General features: G+C 49.9%; 1 protein-coding gene across 2 annotated transcripts in view; it reads right to left on the bottom strand.

Annotated features, from left to right (window-relative positions):
* PLEKHG1 (pleckstrin homology and RhoGEF domain containing G1) overlaps positions 1-12,246 on the bottom strand; it is a 206,489-nt gene extending 194,243 nt beyond the window's left edge. The window contains exon 1 of one of the 2 annotated variants that reach the window (XM_045843148.1): positions 12,048-12,246. The gene's annotated coding sequence lies outside the window, so the exon portion shown is untranslated. Of the gene's footprint in view, positions 1-11,203; positions 11,272-12,047 lie in introns of those variants that run through there. The other variant, XM_045843149.1, reaches the window with a different exon arrangement.
* Positions 12,247-17,689: the final 5,443 nt, after the last annotated feature.

Here is a 17,689-nt window from a genome sequence, read left to right as displayed (position 1 = left end):
GCTTACCCTGACCAGTGAGCTGTGGTGCTATGAACTAAGAACTGCGTAAGGAGGGGGGAAAAAAACCCAACCCTAGGAAGCCCGAGGTAGGTCTGGAAACAGAGATTATGAATCCATTTCTGGGTGGGTGACTTTGAATCAATTGTGCAGAAGCCAGCAGATAAATCCCAGCAGGCATGCGAAGAAGAATGGGAGACTCCGACAGGCCCACTGCACAGTTTTGCTTTTGGTTTGCTTTGAAATACAATAGGGCCTCGCTCTTTGAGCCAAAAAAATGTAAATCAGACTATGCTAAGAGGAATTTCATTTCATTATTTTCAAAGAGGCATAGTCACTAAAACTGGGCTACCAGAATCTGTTCTCTTTTTAACATGACAGGATCCTTCAAAGGCCTGTGTTAATAAACTAAACTTGCAAATAACAGAACAATTTTTGTAACAACACTAAACAATGTGGTTTGACTATATTCATCTCCCCCCCTTCCCCAGTAAAAGGGCTAAATTCTGAATAGGAGAATAACAAAGATAGACTTCTTAAACTTGTTTTTACATTTCTGAGCTCTATGTTGGTACACTAGAATTAAGGTTTTCACCCAAACCCACACACTAGCATTGAACACGAGACTTCTCAATTCCACTCTACAGTGGAAATAGAGAACCTGCCCACACTTCAAGTCAGACATGCAGTTCAAGGTCAATGGTATGCCGGTGTACACGCTCTCGACTAGGAACACGAGGATGAATGTGGCATGATCTCCGCGTCCCGGGAGGCACGCCAAAGGTCTGAAGCGCCCTCCGCATGCAAATAAAGGCATGTTTATAGGGTTGGAACAGGGCTGATATCCTGCCTGGAAACACAGAGCAGTCACTCTGCTGGCTTGGAACATTAGAGAGATTTCTTACCACTGAAATTTCTCTGATAGTTGTTTCTATTCCAGAATAAACACTGTTGACTTTCCAATTGCACTATAAACCAGTGAAAGGCAGGCAATGGACATAAATATTTATAGAGCACCGCATTTCCTGCAGACCCATAGAACTTCCAAAGCAAGAGCTCCCGGGCTCCCCTTACAGAAGGTTGTCTGAACAAAAACTCTCTGAAGACACCTGTAGGAAGTGGCGAGTCAGAGGGCCGTCGGATTTCCCCAGTGCGTTTCCTTTCCTCCTCTTCCCTTCACTCCTCCTCCTTTTTCTTGTTCCTCCCTCCTCTTCCTCCTCTTCTTCTTTCTTCTTCTTGAAATATTTAGCTACCTACTCAGAGTTTCTTGTCTTCAAGTAGTGTGTGAAGACTGAGATTTTTGCCTGAATTTGTCAAAATTCAGGAAACAATTAGTTTGCTCGACCACTTGCACCCAGGAGCTTGGCGGAGTCCAGTGAGGAAAGGCAGACAACTAAATAGTTATGAAAATACTGCATCGTGAGTGCCCGAGATGAGGGAATGAGAATGTGAAGGAGCTGGAAGGAAGGGGTACTGAGCTCTGAAGGGGCTGGTGGGGAGGTGGGCTTCTTCTCCCTTGCTGCTCAGAGAGCATCTCTTGTGGCCACATGCTGCCCCGGTTACTTTTCTAAGGGAGCCACAGAACAGAGGCCGATGGGAGTAAAAGGTGGAGACCGGTAGCAGGTAGGTCAAAGCAAAGGAGAGTGGCCGTGCTGCTTCCTCATTCCCATCAATTCCTTCTTGTGCTGCATTGCTTTGGCTGATATTCCAGTGCCGAACCAACCTGAGTCTCACCACCTATTCTGTAGCATCTTTTCTGCGCCTGCCATAGCTTCCCAGCTGCTCCACCTGAATGATAACTGGGCCTCCATCCACTCTGTCCCTCCCCTGCGTCAACAACAGCGGCTTTGCACTGGGCTTGTGAGCTGTGCTCAAGACCTTTGACGCTATGAAGCGCCACGCAACCAGGGCCCCGCCCACCTTTGCAGCTCCATCTTCCACTTACGCGTGTTCACACACACAGGCTGCCTTTCTCTCCCTCACACTCACACTCACAGGGCCTGTTCTTCTCTCAAGGCCTCCACACGTTCTTTCTGTCTGTCTAGAACACGGGTGTCAAACCCATTCTCGCCGGGGGCCACATCAGCCTCCTGGTTGCCTGCAAAGGGCCGGATGTAATTTTGGGACTGTAGAAATGTAACTCCTCTTTAACAGTTAAAGTGAGAGCTTGGTACTGCCGCCAGGTAGCAACAAGGTGCCAGGCCGGATAAAACAAGGTGGAGGGCCGGATTCGGCCCCCGGGCCTTGCGGTTGCCACCTGTGGTCTAACATGTCCTTTCCTTAGAACTTACTCAGGATGTTTTGTTATTTAAACCTTCGCTCAGTGTTACCGGCTCACAGGGGCCCTTCTGACCACCCAGACAATGACAGTGGCCCCGCCCCATGCCCCTTCCCCCTGTCTTCTTTTCCTTAAAGGGCTCACAGCGCTCACTACAGAGGGTCTACCCCCTCCCCAGATCTGGTCTGTTTTGTTCATCACTGTGTCCAGAGAACTTTTGAAAATTACATTTGTCCAATAAACTAATTCTAATCTGAATTCCCAAGTGTAATGAGCACTGTATGTCTCAACCACAGTGACACGAACAAAGACGCGTGTCTCTTCCCTGTCTCTGACCACTGACTTTTGCCTCAGGAAACTGAAGGGACTTCTCCCTCCACCGGGACAGCTTTCCCCAGTATTTTCACGTTGGATCATTGTCCCAGCCACCCAGTAGCAGGGAATTAAACTGAAGTGAACATAATGAAAGAGCTGTTATTTATCAAGGGTTTATTACGTACTAGGTGCTACCCGTCCATTATGCATTTAAACCTATAACATCTTTATTACATGGTTTTGTCCTCGTTTTAGAAGGCGTTTTCAAAGAACTTCCAAATGACACGTAGAGACGGCCAAATTTCAGACTATTCCTGCATTTCAACTCTGAGTATTCAAACCTTAGAAAAACAAACCTATCGCTGCCATGCATACCTTCTCCCCCAGAACGAACGTCACAGAAACAGTGTTTGAACTGAGTACCACAATGAGTAAGCAAAGAAAGTAAGAAATTATTGGCTTTGATTGCTGTGTCTGTTATGCATATTGAAGTATCAAGGGAGAGTTTCCTCAGTCAAGAGCATGGTATACGTTTCTCAACGTTTGTGAAAGTGTTTTCTGCATACATTAGTAATCCCAAACCAAGGAGATGTTTAGAGTAGTTATGGCTAGCTGGTATGTCTTTAGCTGGTACAGGAATGTGTTCTTGTTTTCATTTACATAAGAAGTTGAAAACAGCCCTGACTGGAGCAGATCAGTTGGTCGGGCATCATCCCACAAAGCAAAAAGACGGCTGGTTCGATCCCCACTCAGGGCACGTGTCTGAGTTAGGGGTTCGGTCTCGGGTCAGAGTGCAAATGAAGGCGACTGATCAATGCTTCTCTCCATTTCTTTCTCCCTCCCCTCCCCTCACTCTACAGATAAGTAAATAAATGTTTTTAAAACAAAGAAGTTAAAAACAAATCCCTGTCACGCTCCTACCTGGAAATTTCTGAAACTACACTATCAGGTTACATAGTATCCCATCTCCATTGCAACAGACCATCAAGCAAAACAAATCCTCCTTCACTCCTCAGGGGTATTCTGGGTTTTGGAAGGCACTGCTATTATGGAGCTCATCACACTTCCATCTTTAGAATCCCATATCATTTTCTCTCATGTCAGGATAAATTCTAAAAAGAACGATGGAAAGAAAATAGAAGGTGGTTTTGGAAGTTTCCTGGGTCCTAGGTTGCTGCAGGCAACGCTTCGCCAGGACAGGGCGCGTGCGCGGGCGCAGGGTTCCACACGCCGCGGGGGCGTTGCTTCCCCGTCACTTTCTCTGCCGTTTTCGTGTCAAGATCAGGTCTTATTAAATATTGTGAGTAAATGGTATTCCTTAGAGTTTAATATTAACAACTGCTATAGGAGCGGGGTGGATAAGCATGTGTCTTACAGAGACAGCGAAGCAAAGTGGAAGAGAGCCAAGACCACCAAGGTTTCCCTCCATCGCTAAATTCCAGACGCGTCCAACTGTTTCCCCCGAGCACTTTCCTGGACAGAGCCGGACCTCCTCAGCTGGTCTGCATACCCGTCTCCCATCGGTCCCCTGACCGTCTGCACGTCCTTAGGGTCCCATCTTTGCTATCCTTCGTGAGAAACTGACTCCAAAAACCCTGATCTGGGATGGGCAAGGCATGACGTCAGGGAAGCTTCTCCTTTTACAAAAATTAACTTGTAAAGTCTATGTCTCCCCCAGCATGCCCCTCTCACACCCACGCAGTACACCTGTAGTACCCCTGACTGGGGCCGTCATGTTTCGCACTCCATGTATATCGTTGATTCAGAATTTTAAAGGTGTGAGGCGCCCGAGGGTTGAAGCTGGAAGTCGTCTCAGACCAGCTCCCATATCCCCCTCTGCGGCAGCTATAATATTCTAGCACAACACAGATGCTTAAACTAATAACAGGTTTACACTGTTCAAGGGAACAAACATAGGGTGGTACATTTACGCCCTAGATTACAGCCCTTCCTCTCTCCAGCACATCAGAGAGGCGCAGATGTGAGCGTTTGAGACCGTCTGTAATCACGCAGCCACGGGAAGCTAGCTGAACGCTGGGACCGCCTGGGATCAGCCCCTCCAGCCCTCCCTCGCAGCCGCCCATCCTCCCCGTTCCCCCTCCATCATCCTCAAGCTGAACAACGGTGCATCCTTCCCCGCCCCCACCCGCCCCCACAATGGCTACAAATGTCCTGTCCTTAGCATTTGCTCCATTTCCAAAGTCTCCAATTTCTGCGGGAGTTGGTGTCAGACCTCCTGAAGCATGAGGTCTTTAGTCACAGGAGCAGGTGGAGGAAGGAAGGAGGTGGCGCTGGAAGGGGAAAGGCCTGCCCTTGGCTTCCTCCTTGGCCAAGGGCTCACAGGCCCCTCCCAGGCAGGCAGGGTGCGGGAAGCAAACTTTGCTGGGGCTTCAGTGGCACAGTTGGGAGAGAGTAGGGGGAGCTGAAAAATGCCCCGAAGAAACAGCTTCCCGGAGGGTATTAGGAAGGGCATGCTCACCGTGTATGGAGGGCCAGCATGCCACCCAGGGACACGGGTGACATGTTGAAATTAAAATAAACACTATGAAAGCACACCTAAATACAGTGAGAAATAGCCACGTGTTGTCAAAGCTCCCACTGAGTCAACCTGAAACGGAGTGAATCACAGACAGAAGTGAGAGCCGGAGGAGGAGGGTGTGGAAAAAGAACTTGAGGAGGTTTCCGAGTCTAGAGGGTGGTCAGAAAGCAAAGACTCCGGCGGGACTTGACTCTAAACAGGGAGGAGGGTGGGAAAATGTTGGGAGAGGACACTGCTTGGAGCAGGACAGCCCAGAGCCTTGCCAGAGGAGGGAAGGAGGTCGGCTCTCAATGGAGCCCCTCCGTTCTCATTATTAGAAAGGACCCACGTGGTCGGAGGGATGATCAACCCCTTGAGATGCTGGAGAGGAGTATTTGCATTACATTAAATCTAGAAAACAGAAGGCAGTGAGCTCTAAGTTTATGCCTTCATTGCCCTGGGGAAGGCATTGACGTGCATTAAGGATTCACACATCTCTGCAGACAGATGCCAAAAGCAATGATCTGGCCGCCAGAGCTGCCCAACTTCACCCCTGCCCAAGTGTGTGTGAGCCAGTTTCACTTAAACAGGATTCGCTACTGCACTTCCTTCACTCCAACGGCCAGAGTGAGTGTTTTAACCTTGAAAAATGTATCAGATCACAAATGTCTTACAATACTTTCGCGTACTATGTTGTTATCTAACTCTTTACTAGTCCAACTCAAGAAAGGGAGAAAGTCAGTTATAATGTAAACCACTGAAGCAGAATCCTGTGAGCAATCATAGAGTAAGATTCATTTATTTAACAGATACTTACTGAGGGTAAATATCAATGCATTTTATTGATGCTAAGAAATGCTCCCCCCCTCACAATTTATGGATGCATCTTAAGGAGGCAATGTCAATTTTATTGACAGAATTTCTTTTCTTAGAGATACATTTTTTAAAAAAGGTTCCTTGTAAAGTGTATGATGGTCTGAACATAAAAAAAATACAATAAAATAAAGTAAGAAACAACGTATTCCTTTGTTTTTTCATCTTAACCCAAGGACATGCTTATTGATCTCAGAGAGAAGGGAAGGGAGGGAGAGGAACATTGATATGAAAGAGACATCAATCGGTTGCCTCTCAAATGTGCCCTGACCAGGGACCAAACCTGCCATCTAGGTAGGTGTCCTGACCGGGAATTGAACCCACAACATTTTGCTTTGCGGACTGATGCTCCAACCGACTAAGCCACCCCGATCAAGGCAGAAACAGTGTCTTTCAAAAGTATCTTAGATCTGATGAAACAGGAACTCATGAATACCATTAAAGTTGCAGTTCAAAGGTTGCCTTTTCTGGGTGGCATCCCAAATCATCAGTCTAAGGCGGCCCCATCATCACCCTGATTCTCCCCCCTTGCTGATCACATCTCTGTGGAGACCATGCCTCTTCAATAGCATCAGGCATCATTCTAGGCTTAGTAAGTTTTCTTTCTTTTTTTTTTTTAAGATTTTATTTATTTATTTTTAGAGAGGGAATGGAGGGAGAAAGAGAGAGAGAGAAACATCAATGTGCGGTTGCTGGGGGTCATGGCCTGCAACCCAGGCATGTATCCTGACTGGGAGTCGAACCTATGACACTTTGGTTCGCAGCCTGCGCTCAATCCACTGAGCTATACCAGCCAGGACTAGGCTTAGTAAGTTTTCAATGAATGGCTCTGGAATGAAGAAAAGTTACCATTTCTTGAGCAATTACTACATGTCAGACCCTGAACAAAATGCTTTAAGAGGAAACATTCATTTATCCTAGCAACTCTAAAGATGGGGGACCCACAGCAGGTAAGTAGGGAAGTAAGGACCAGGCCTCCGCTCAGCCTGACTTCAAAGCCAGACACACAGGCACCGTGTGATACTGTGCATCACACACAAGCCCTGGAAAGTTCTGTGCTACATTCTGGGACTCGTCCAAAGATGTACAACAAGATCCAGAAACTACAGAGAGGGATAAAGCTGTTCCCCTCTTCTGGAAAGGTACTATTTACCTCCTGGGTCACCACATTCCCCTCTTTTTCTAGGTGTTTCATGTATGAGGTTCTGCGTTAACATGGAGGTGGAGATGCCTCCATCTCTGCCCAGTAAGTTGAGAAGAGGCTGCAAGGAAGTGACAGAGGTTTAAACCTCGTGCGGAAGGACCCCTCCGTTGGTGGAAGTGAGCACAGCCCACAGAGGGCTCTGGGAGTGGTCTTGGATGATGGGGACATAGGGGGATACACAGGGGAGGAGCTGGAAGGAAAGTGTGTACAGGAACTTGGAGGGCCAGGCTCGGGGGTCTGACCTTTGTTTCCTGGGGTCAGTGAGCTTCATCAGTGGCAAATCTCAAAGTGGGCTTCCTTCCGTCCCAGCCGAGACTCTCTCTCCATTCAGCATCTAACTCAAGGAAGAACGTTGAAATTGGGCACTGCCATTCCTGTATCGACGGATGGCTATGTCCAATGACTCCTAACCCCCGTGGTAAAGAAAAAATAGAGAAAACCAGCTGGAAAAAAAAGGAGTAACAAAGGAGATTGGGTTCTTACGTTCGTATATATCACCTCAGCGCAGAGAGAGCCTATGAAACTTGTCACTTCGGGTCTCCGTGAAAGTACTGAAGGATATCACACACAGACAATGTTTCCTTCAGGACAGACCGGGACAAATGCGGCCCGCGGACTGTTCCGTGTGGCTCTCAGGCCAAGATAAGCTCTTGCATTCTTCACGGGTTGCAAACAAACAAAGAATATATAAGACACACACACACACACGAACCACAAAGCCCAAAATACTCACTATCTGGCTATTTACAGGAAAGCGTTCACCACCCCCTGACCTAGAACTTATCGCTCTCCTCCACCAGCAGTCAGACACAGGCCATTCAAGTGCATGAGGTGACCAGACACAGAGAGAACTAGACCTGCGTACCGCTTCACTAATCAGAGCTAATTTCAGGGTGCGATGATTTATTGATTTAGTGATTCCTCTCACGCGAATTCTACAGTTTTAAGCCATTATGAGACTCACACCCATTTTTAACTTTGTCTTGGACATTCTCGAAGATGTCCTTCTTACACTTCGGACTTGCTACCTTTTGGCCAAAGGCTGTAATGGTTGGACCTTCCCAACGCTGGTGTAAGAGGCTTCAGTAGGCTCTGCATGCAGCACACCGGTTATTAAAGCTCACCAAACCAACCCCCTTAATTAGAGACCCGTGAAACCCCCGATCCTCCTCTCATCAGGTTAGCACAGCCAGTGGGCGTTGCTGGGCTCTTTTTAAAACTTGGCCTAGCATTATCGCGCTTCAAGGTGCCCTTCATCCAAGACGATGGGGAAGGGGGAAAGAAGAGGGCGGTTGTAAAGTTTCGGTTCCATCAGTTCAGCATACTTCAGTTATCCATCAGACAATCACTCAGTATGTACCAAAAGAAGATGTTTAGGCTTGGGAGTTTTTACTGGGCTTATATCTCATCGGAAAGACACATTTTGTGTGTGTGTGTGTGTGTGTGTGTGTGTGTGTGTGTGTGTGTGAACTTGTGTACACAGATTTAGAAGACACTGAAACGTGCCTCAAAAATGAAATCTATTCCAGAGGTAGGATACCGTCCACCCCTGACCGCCAGGATTGGGAACGGCCGGGCTTACCTGAGACTGTTCGGCAGCATCCGAGTAACCTGTGGCCCAGTTAGTCTGCAGCAAACCTGGGCCCCCTTGCTAGGACGGTTGGGCTGTATTTCTATCCTCTTTGCTAAACATCTGCTGCCTTTCATCAGCGTGAGCAATGTAAAGAGGAGCATGTAGTCATCTCTTAATTGCTTGAAAGCTGGCTCTGCAGTCGGTTCTACTTGGCAGAGGCACCCATGGCTCGGAATGCCCGATTGGATTGGGGTCAGCTTTTCATTTTGTTGATGCAGGCTGACGAAACATTGTATTTCGGAGCCTGCCACCTGCCAGGACTAGACGGCTTAAGGGTCCCTGTCTCGGAAAATGTTTCCATTACCACTCCTAGTTGAATACATGGGCATTCTGCCTTAGAAGCCAGTGTTCCTAAGTCAAAAGAGACAGTGATGTTTTCCCTTAAAGAGTAAACCAGTGCATTTCATTAAAAACATGCCTCCGCACTGCCGTCATTTCCAGGTAGCGCATTTCGGGGGGAAGAGAAGGGAACCCGGGTTAAACCACGGCTCCGCCAACAGAGAGCTGTGTGAGCCCCGCCGTATCGCTCCTTCCCGAGACTGGGTTTGACAACAACCGCCACCTTCAAAGCACGCTGCGTGCCAAGCTCTGCGAATCATTCCATTAATCATCAGCGGGGCTCAGCCTGACTCCAGAGAGAAAGGCCATTATTTCCTAGATTACGGAGGAAGACGTGAGCAAAGGTGAGATAATCCAGAGAGAGCAATCAACTGTGATGATTCCATTTTCCTGATTGTAACATGATCGAGCCTAAATAATTTCCTACAGGGGTCAAGGTCTCCGTGCTAATGAGCTGCACGGAGAAGCTTCATATACGAGTGGGCTACTTCCAGAGCGGTTGGTCCTCCCCTCTATCACGTTCCTAAATCTTTAAGATCACCCCAAGATTTAGCCTGGCCCCTACATTCCAGCTTTACTGTTCCGTGGATCTAATCATCCCAAACGGGGGTTAAAAGATGACAATTGTTTGAAAGACCAACTACCAGCAATGAAAGGCAGGAGGGGCGAGACCAGCAACATGTGGACTGCAGCCATTAAGAATCAGAGTACAGACCCAGGGATTACTTTTAGTTTATGAAGGGGCTCAGAAGACATAATGCCACTGACGCATGCCCCATATTTATGTGTCAAACCACAAACCATCAAGTCTTAGTTAAATTGCTTAAAAAAAAACTCAGGTCCTTAACGGGGTGGGGGCGAGGGGACAAAACAGTACCGGTTATTTTGGGGTTTGCAAAACTACTGCCACTTCCTTCCTATTGGTTTGTTACCAAGTGATCACCCAGACTCTTTGAAGCACAGATGGAACTTCCCATGGAAATGTTGAAGCTTGGACCTGGTAACAACAATCATGCCCATTCCAGGCGGGGAAGGAAGCTGGTGTCCAGGGGAAGATGGAGATGAGCCGGAAGGTGCGAATGATCGAGGAAAAGCAGGGTTAGGGCACGGTTCCGACCAAGAACTGTTTCTCACTGCGCCCGGCCGCCCGTGTCAGCAGTGAGGTTACACAGCTGCGCCCGGAGGGAAAAGGAAGGTGATGCAGGGACGGCTGGGGACACCCTGCAGAGGAGGAGGCCCGGGAGAGGGGAGAACTCTGGGGAAAAACATTTATTTCTGCAGGTGGTTTGGGGGCTTGGACACAGGGCCTCAAGTAGAACAAGAAGTCAGAGCCAAGTCAGAGGGTCTTATATCAAACCATCACTTTTGTATCTAAGTCTTAAACTACTGGAGATCGAATAAATGCCGCGGGCCTTGGGGGCGGGGTGGAGTAAGCACGAAGCTTTACAAAGTACCTGGTTCGCATAAATCACTTTAGGAGGGAGGCAGCCCAGGCCACCGGAGCTGGCAGAGCTTGCTGGGGTCTCATGTGGCAAGGCCCAAGTTACAATGATGTTTTCTTACTCCTCGACGCAATGGGCTTGGAAATGTTTTAATAGAGTTTAATCAAAGTCTCACGTTGGTAAATTCTTTAAAACCATGCCAACTACAGAAAACCGAGAAGCCAGAAGATGCCGATTTTAACACTCGGTAACTATTTTCACAGCGTTCCGCGACCTAGCTGGGCCTGCAATTCTGTTTGGGCGACAAATCTGGCCTAGCGACAACACTCTGGCCTCCGCCTGGTTTGAAAAGGAAACACGAGGTAGTTCTGTATGCAATCTGTCGGAAAACCCCCAAATCGACTCTGCCTCCGAGAGTGGCCGCGTCCTTTGTAACGCCCGCTGGAAACCGCCTCCCACGGGACGCGCACAGGGATTTCAAAAGCGCGTGCAGTAGCCACGGCCACCTGAGGGCGGTACGAAGGGAGCGCCGAGGAGCAGAACCTAATGAAATACCCGCTCTGCAAACCAGACTTCACCAGCGCATTTTTAAAAACTCACCCACCTCATTGTTTCCAGTGACCGGGATACAATTGAATCGCTCAACGGCTTCCCCCAACTGGACCCTCCTTCGCCCGGTAGTTTAGGAACCAGACCCATCAGGGCACACAAAGAGGGCCGCGCTGCCGGCCTCACCCGCAGACCCCAGCTGTTCCTCGGGAGCCGGAACGGTCGGCGGAGTCCCAGGGGAGACCAGGTGTTACCTTTTACCCCCGAGACAAAAGAGCCCCCGGCTTTCTACGTACCCCCGCCCCGCGCTGCCCCGCCCCGGGCGTATTCGCGGAGCTGGGCCACCGAGCCCACTGCCACAAAGGCAGGGATCCTCCGAGCCCGACGCGCCGCAGCCCTGGCCTCCGACCCCCGCCGCGGTTCGCCGGTGCTGGGGCCGGGCGCCCGGACCGGTGTTGGGGGCGCTCGAGGTGGCCGGCGGTCGGGTCCCGTTTGGGGACTGTCCTGTTGGAGTGGTGGGACTCGGCTTTGCAGAGCTCGGGGTTCTCGGAGAGCCAAGGCTGCAGCCGCCGGGGCTGCGGGTGCAGGGTCCGGGGCGCCGGTTACCCAGGTCCAGGCTGTGCCGGGGCTCGCGGCCCGGAGCCCGGAGCGGAGCGGCGGGTCGCCCCCTCCAGGCGGCGGCGGGCAGCGGCAGACCCCGGGTCTCCGCGGCCGGGGGGCTCTCCCCAACACCGTCTGCCCCCGCCCCGGAGGGAGCGCGCAGGGAATGGGGTCCAGGCATCACGCTCCGTCCGCCACCACCTGCTGACTTGGGGGCTCCTTCCCAATCCTCGGGGCTCCCGGCGAGCGGTCCCATCGCTTGGAAAGGACCCCGGGTGTGAAGGAAAGCCGGCGCTTACCCGGAGAGGGGCGGCCCGCATCGGGGGCCGCGCACGCAGGTTCGGTCCGGGAAGGGGCGACTGCGCAGCGCCGGCTCCGGCTCCGGCTCGGGCTCCGGCTCCGGCTCGGGCGCCCGCCGAGCGCCCCGCACCGCCGCTTGGGCTCGGACTTCCTCTTCCTCGGGCTCGGCCCCCGCCGCTCGGCCGCGCCCCGGCCCGCCCCTCTCAGCGCCCGGGAGCGGGCTCCGCCAGCCGCCAGCGGTGGATCCCCCGTCCCGCCTCCCCTCTGCCCTGGGGCGAGAAAGGTGGGAAGGAGGAAAGAGGAGAGAGAGAGAGAGAAATCGAAAGAGATTAAGCACTTGGACTTGTCTCTGGAGGCTTGCCAAAGTGAGCAGTCAAATTACAGCCCCTGGGGCGGCGTGGGGGGGCGGGGGGATTTAAAAAAAAAAATCCTGCTACTGTTTTTGCAGACACATCACTTTTCTTCATTTTCCAGGATCATCAGGGTTTTTTTTTTCCTTTAAAATAATACCAAAAATAATTCTTTTAAGTCAACATTCTAGTATTACACAGAAGCTCTGGGGAACTATGTAAAAAGCGGGGGGTGGGGGGAGCTCACTGGTTTACAGGCACCATTACCCTAATCACCCGAGTTAATGTACCAAGTAACGTTGGCTCAGGGAAAGTGGAAAGGAGCAAAGACTAACCTTTGTAACAGCCGGATGGGTGTTTAAAGGCACAGCTGTGCGGCGAGGTGATGACGACGGCCAAAGGCACGCGGATAATTTCTTAATTAACACCTCTCTTCCTTCAAAGGCAGGAAGACAGTCCCGTACCAGGTCTGAGTGCTGGTTGCAGTAGGTTTTGAACCTTGTAAGAAAGCTCTTTCACATTACTGGTTCACAGTCCTTTAACGTAACCAGTTAACGTAACCAGCTGTGTGGCCTGCAGGAAATTCCTTCACCTCTCGGTGCCGCCGCCTTCACCTGTAACATGGCGAGAAGGCTGGTGCTCAGGAAAGGCTTGGGAGACGACCCGACCCCTAATAAAGCCTGGCAGAATGTCAGCTCTTCTTGTTGCTGATTTCCCCCTTTTATCCGTTTTTATGCATGGACATAGTCCTGGAAATTATGATAAAGGTTTGGAACAAAGTGACGTTTGGGGCAGGAGGACCACGTCGTGGCCTAGTTCTCTCCCTACAGCGTGCTGCCTGTGTTCTGTTTTGTCATTTATTTTGTCTCCACAACTGACTGGTGTCACCTAAAGCTCGGAGGCTGGGCTATGCCTGGAGTACATCTGCCACAGATGATTTGCAATGGGACTGCAGCAGACACTGGCCATCTTCAAAGCCAAGTGCCGGTTGGTCTCGCAATAACCCTGTGAGGCGCACGGCACAGGTGCTAGTTTCCTTTCCTGGACAGGAAGCTGAGGCTGGGGAGGCTTCTCGAGACCCTCCCCAGTTCCCTGCCTGTCACCCCGCCTCTGTTGCTATTTGCAGCAGAAGCGAGCAGAGCTCCCCACACGTGCACAGCACATATCGGTCTCTTCCAGCCCTGCGCGCCAGGTGCTGGCCCTCAGTGGACACTCACAGACGAAGGTGCAGAGAGACCAACTAACTGATGAGCATGTCTGCGGCCATGCCTGACAGCTGGGCGGGGGGCGGGGCCCCTGGGAGAGGATGGGTTTCCTCATTCCTTGCGCACTGCTCTCTCTGCTGCTCTGCTCCCTGGCCCCATGTAACCACGCATTTCTCCGCACAGATGACTTCCAGAGAAGCCGTGTGATCTGACCGCCAGTTGCAGACTCTGCCACTGACTAGCTGCTCATCTTAGACAGATAACAACTCTGGACTTTGGCTCTATAGCTATGGAGCGGTGACTATATTTCCTGCCCAACCCACTTCACTTACTTCAGTTTATTATTTAGGGGACGGGTAGAAAGTGGAAACAGGAATGGGAGATCTCTTATTGATATTGAGTGCCAAACACAGCACTAGGCACCTACACCACCTTGTCATTCCTGATGCCCAGACAAATGTGCCCTGCCCTTCCGATCGTGAGAGAGGGGTCTCGAAATCACTTGGCCTGATCCACATGTACCTCGTGCATCTGTGTGTGCGCAGCATTGAGCTCAACTCCTAACTCACAGTAGATATGAAATGTGCAGAGGGTGGGTGATTGGATGGGTGCGTGAGAGGACATCATAAGAATTGTGAAAATGCTGTTCTGTAGCATTCCATAACAGAAACATGCCACTCCTCCCTTTAAGGAAAAGTAGCCAATGGAATGACTTTCTAATGGTGCATTCGGTATTGGGAAAATTCTTTTGGTGACAGGTCTTCCTAATAATATTATCAGTCAAGGTCAAACAAGGGAAACAGAAACCACTTAAAGTATTCAAAAAAGAGAGACTTTGATGCAGGGAACTGGCCCACAAAGGATGGAAATACCAAGAATCCGAAAGCTGTGAGGCAGTCCGGATATTAACACCAGCAGAAAGTCGCCACCACCCATAGGATGGAAGGGCGGGGTGGGGAGTTCCAGATGGAAGCTGTCTGTGGGCAGAGAGGGAGGTAAATATCCTGGTTTCTCCCTTCCTTCACACTCCCATCCACTGCCTTCCGTGGGCTGAACCCAGATGACAGGGGGACTTGGAACACTCAGGGCCTGCCACCCCTGCCCTCTGTGGTGCTGAGCAAGGAAGGGGCAAGAAGGGTCTGAGGGCAACCAGCCCAGGCCTCGCATAGCCCGCTAGTCATACCTTTCAGGTCTATCCGTTACATCGCTTTGGAGGAAAAGTGTTTGCCCTTTGAGATCACTGAGTGTCTCTCATAGCATCTCATTTATTCCTCATAGACACCTGGTGAGGTAGACAATATCATCCCTAAGTCACACGTAAGGTCGTAGAGACTCAGGAAGTTCCAGTGACTTGCTCAAGGTCACACAACTGCACATAGCAGAGCAGGGTCAAGCACGGCGCTGTGCGTTCCAGCTGTCCGGTGCGCTCCACTGACCCAGCTGTTTCGAACGGAAGGCAGGGCAACCACACACAGTCCCATGTCAGGGTTGCCAATCTATCACACACACATAGGGGTTAATATTTGTAAAGGTTACAGAGTTAAAAGGAAATCGCATCTTGCTTTCATTTTATGGCTTTTGGTGATAACTTTTATGAAGCTGTAATGACTGGACTGAATTTATGATCACACAGAATCAGAAATACTATGTCCACTGGACTGTAGGAGAAGCTCAGGGAAAAACACAGGCAGCATTTATCCTTTTTGTAAAAGAATGCCGTTTCAGTTTCAAATTTGGTTTGATGATGATCTAGAATATTCTGACCATTAAGGAGATGAGGGTATGAGAAGGGGCTTGCGCAGTCGCCTCACGTCGGGAAGACAGAAAACCAAGAATGCGAGTGCGTGCATGCGCGTGTGGTCGCGTGACTTGCGTCCTCAGAGTCCCTCCGCCGGGAGTGGGATCGGAGTCTTGGCGGGCACTGGTGCTCCCTTTCCTGAAGCCTCTAGTTCGCTAGAAGATTTACAGATCAAGAAGCTATGCTCATCTCAAGCAGTGAAAGGTAAAGTGGGAAGTGTCCACCATCACTAGTATGCAGCTGAGTTGGGCCTAAGAGTAGGCAGAGGAATGCGAGGCCACCTGGACATCCTGGTATTTGAGAACTCCCCTCCCCAGTAGCCAGGGGATTCGGGCTGGTGTCCAGGAGGCAAGTGCAAGTTCATTATCTACCAAGGATATAGGGCAGGGTCATCCTGCTCAGTATCACACTCACAGAGTAAGTGCACCAATCTTTGTGATTTCCTGCTGGCAAGGAAAGCCCCGGCAAAGGAGAGGGACCCCAGATACCAGCCAGGCCAAGAAGACGGCAGAGGGGCATGGAGAGACACAGGAAGGGTGACAGATACGGGCTTGGGTGACAGGAACGTCTGGAAGAAAAACAGTAAATAGCCCATGGTCAACATGATCAATGTGTCTGTTCCTCTAACTGCCTAAATTGCCTCAATTTCGATCAATAGAGTTAAGTAAGATACGCATTTGCATGCTTTGTAAATATGGGTATTTGCAGGAAAACATTCCAGAACCTGACACTTTTAAACTTAAAGTTGATTCGTCTTGGTTAAACAATCCAATATTATTTTAGGCAGATGCCCTGAACAGCTTCGTAATAGAGAACAACCTTAATTGTATTACACAGAAATAAAGCGACACTGGATAGTTTACACTTCTGCCTCAAAATTAGCTTTGTTTTCAAGTTTATATTAGAATATACATTGGGAAGGCTTTGAAAATTAGGAGTTTGTTTGTTTGTTTGTTTGGGCTATTTTCTTTGTGTCAGATGCATTGGAGGGAGGGGCTACTTCCAGCTTTATTTCTCAAAGTGTTATGTCTAGAAGTTCTCTGTAAGAATGGTACTGTACCCCTATTTGGAAGTGTGTGTGTGTGTGTAGGGGGCTTGAGGGGTGGGGGATGTATCAGCAGGGACAGTTCTGCACGACAAAGGGCCGTCCGGTCCTGAATACCGGCAGCATCTCCCTAAGTGCACCCTGTGAGGACTTCCCTCAGGGTGGGCATCTCAAATTTAAATGCGTTCAGGGGCTGCACCAGGCGAGTTAAAAAAAAAAATAGCTTCAACAGCTTGAAGCTGTGAGGACGTGGTGCACACACAGGGCATATAAATTCAAATATTCTTAAATACCGCTTTAGCCAAACAAACATCTCATTCCCTTAAGAGAAGTTCTTCTTGTGGCCCTCGGGTTCGCTCCTTCCCCTTTACTCTCCATTGCTTTTGGACAACTTCCCAGACAAAAATAGAAGAAGGAATCACTCCTTCCTCCTCCTCCTTCTCCTTTCTTAAAGACGGGTAGTTAACGGATCGGGAAAAGACTGATAGAAGATACTTTTGCTGCCCTCTGAGAGGTCAATGCCATGAATGCTGTAATTAAAATAATAAAATGAGTGGGGGGGGGGAATAAGGCTAATTTTAGCTATGGAAAATGAAATTAGTTAAAAAATGTAAACAATACACTGAGGACAGAGGCCCCGAGTGTGTTTTCTCATTCATTCTTTCATAGCTCTTCTCTCCTGGAATTTTACAACAAACCCTTAGAAGTTGGTAGACGTGAGGGTTGCTACTGGTTTTGGCACAGCTCCATGTCCCACCTCTATGTTCAGGGATGTACATGCATTATCTTATCGAATCTTCTGAACTAGGGGTATTTTCTCCATTTACAAATGAGGGCACTGAGCTTAGAGAGCTCAGGTCTTGTGGCCAAGTTCACACGAGTAGGAAGAAGCAGCGCAGAACATTGGAGCTGTGTCTGTGACCCCGAAGTTGTCCTCTTCAGGGCCCTGTGCCGCTGAGGGTGGGTCAGCACCCATGGCCTGCCACGAGCCCCAGCCATCTCCATCTCTCCGTCTGGGCCGCCTTCTTCGACGCCTTCTGAACAACAGCAGTTCGTGGGCAAGTGCACCGTGTGGGCCGACCAGAAGATGCAGTGCACAGCCTCAGTTCACAGTCTCCTCCGTTCTGAAACCCGACAGCCCTGCGTACAGGAAGTTTTCTCTTAAATTATTTGTACCAAAGTCTCCCTAACCTGAACCTATTTCTCAATAAAACGTCACCTTCCATGGTTGGATGCTATTTGT

Source organism: Phyllostomus hastatus, unplaced genomic scaffold, assembly GCF_019186645.2.
Source record: "Phyllostomus hastatus isolate PE091 unplaced genomic scaffold, TTU_PhHast_1.1 phas_contig_40, whole genome shotgun sequence".
Lineage (NCBI taxonomy): Eukaryota > Metazoa > Chordata > Mammalia > Chiroptera > Phyllostomidae > Phyllostomus > Phyllostomus hastatus.
This window is presented reverse-complemented; position numbering and strand designations above follow the sequence as displayed.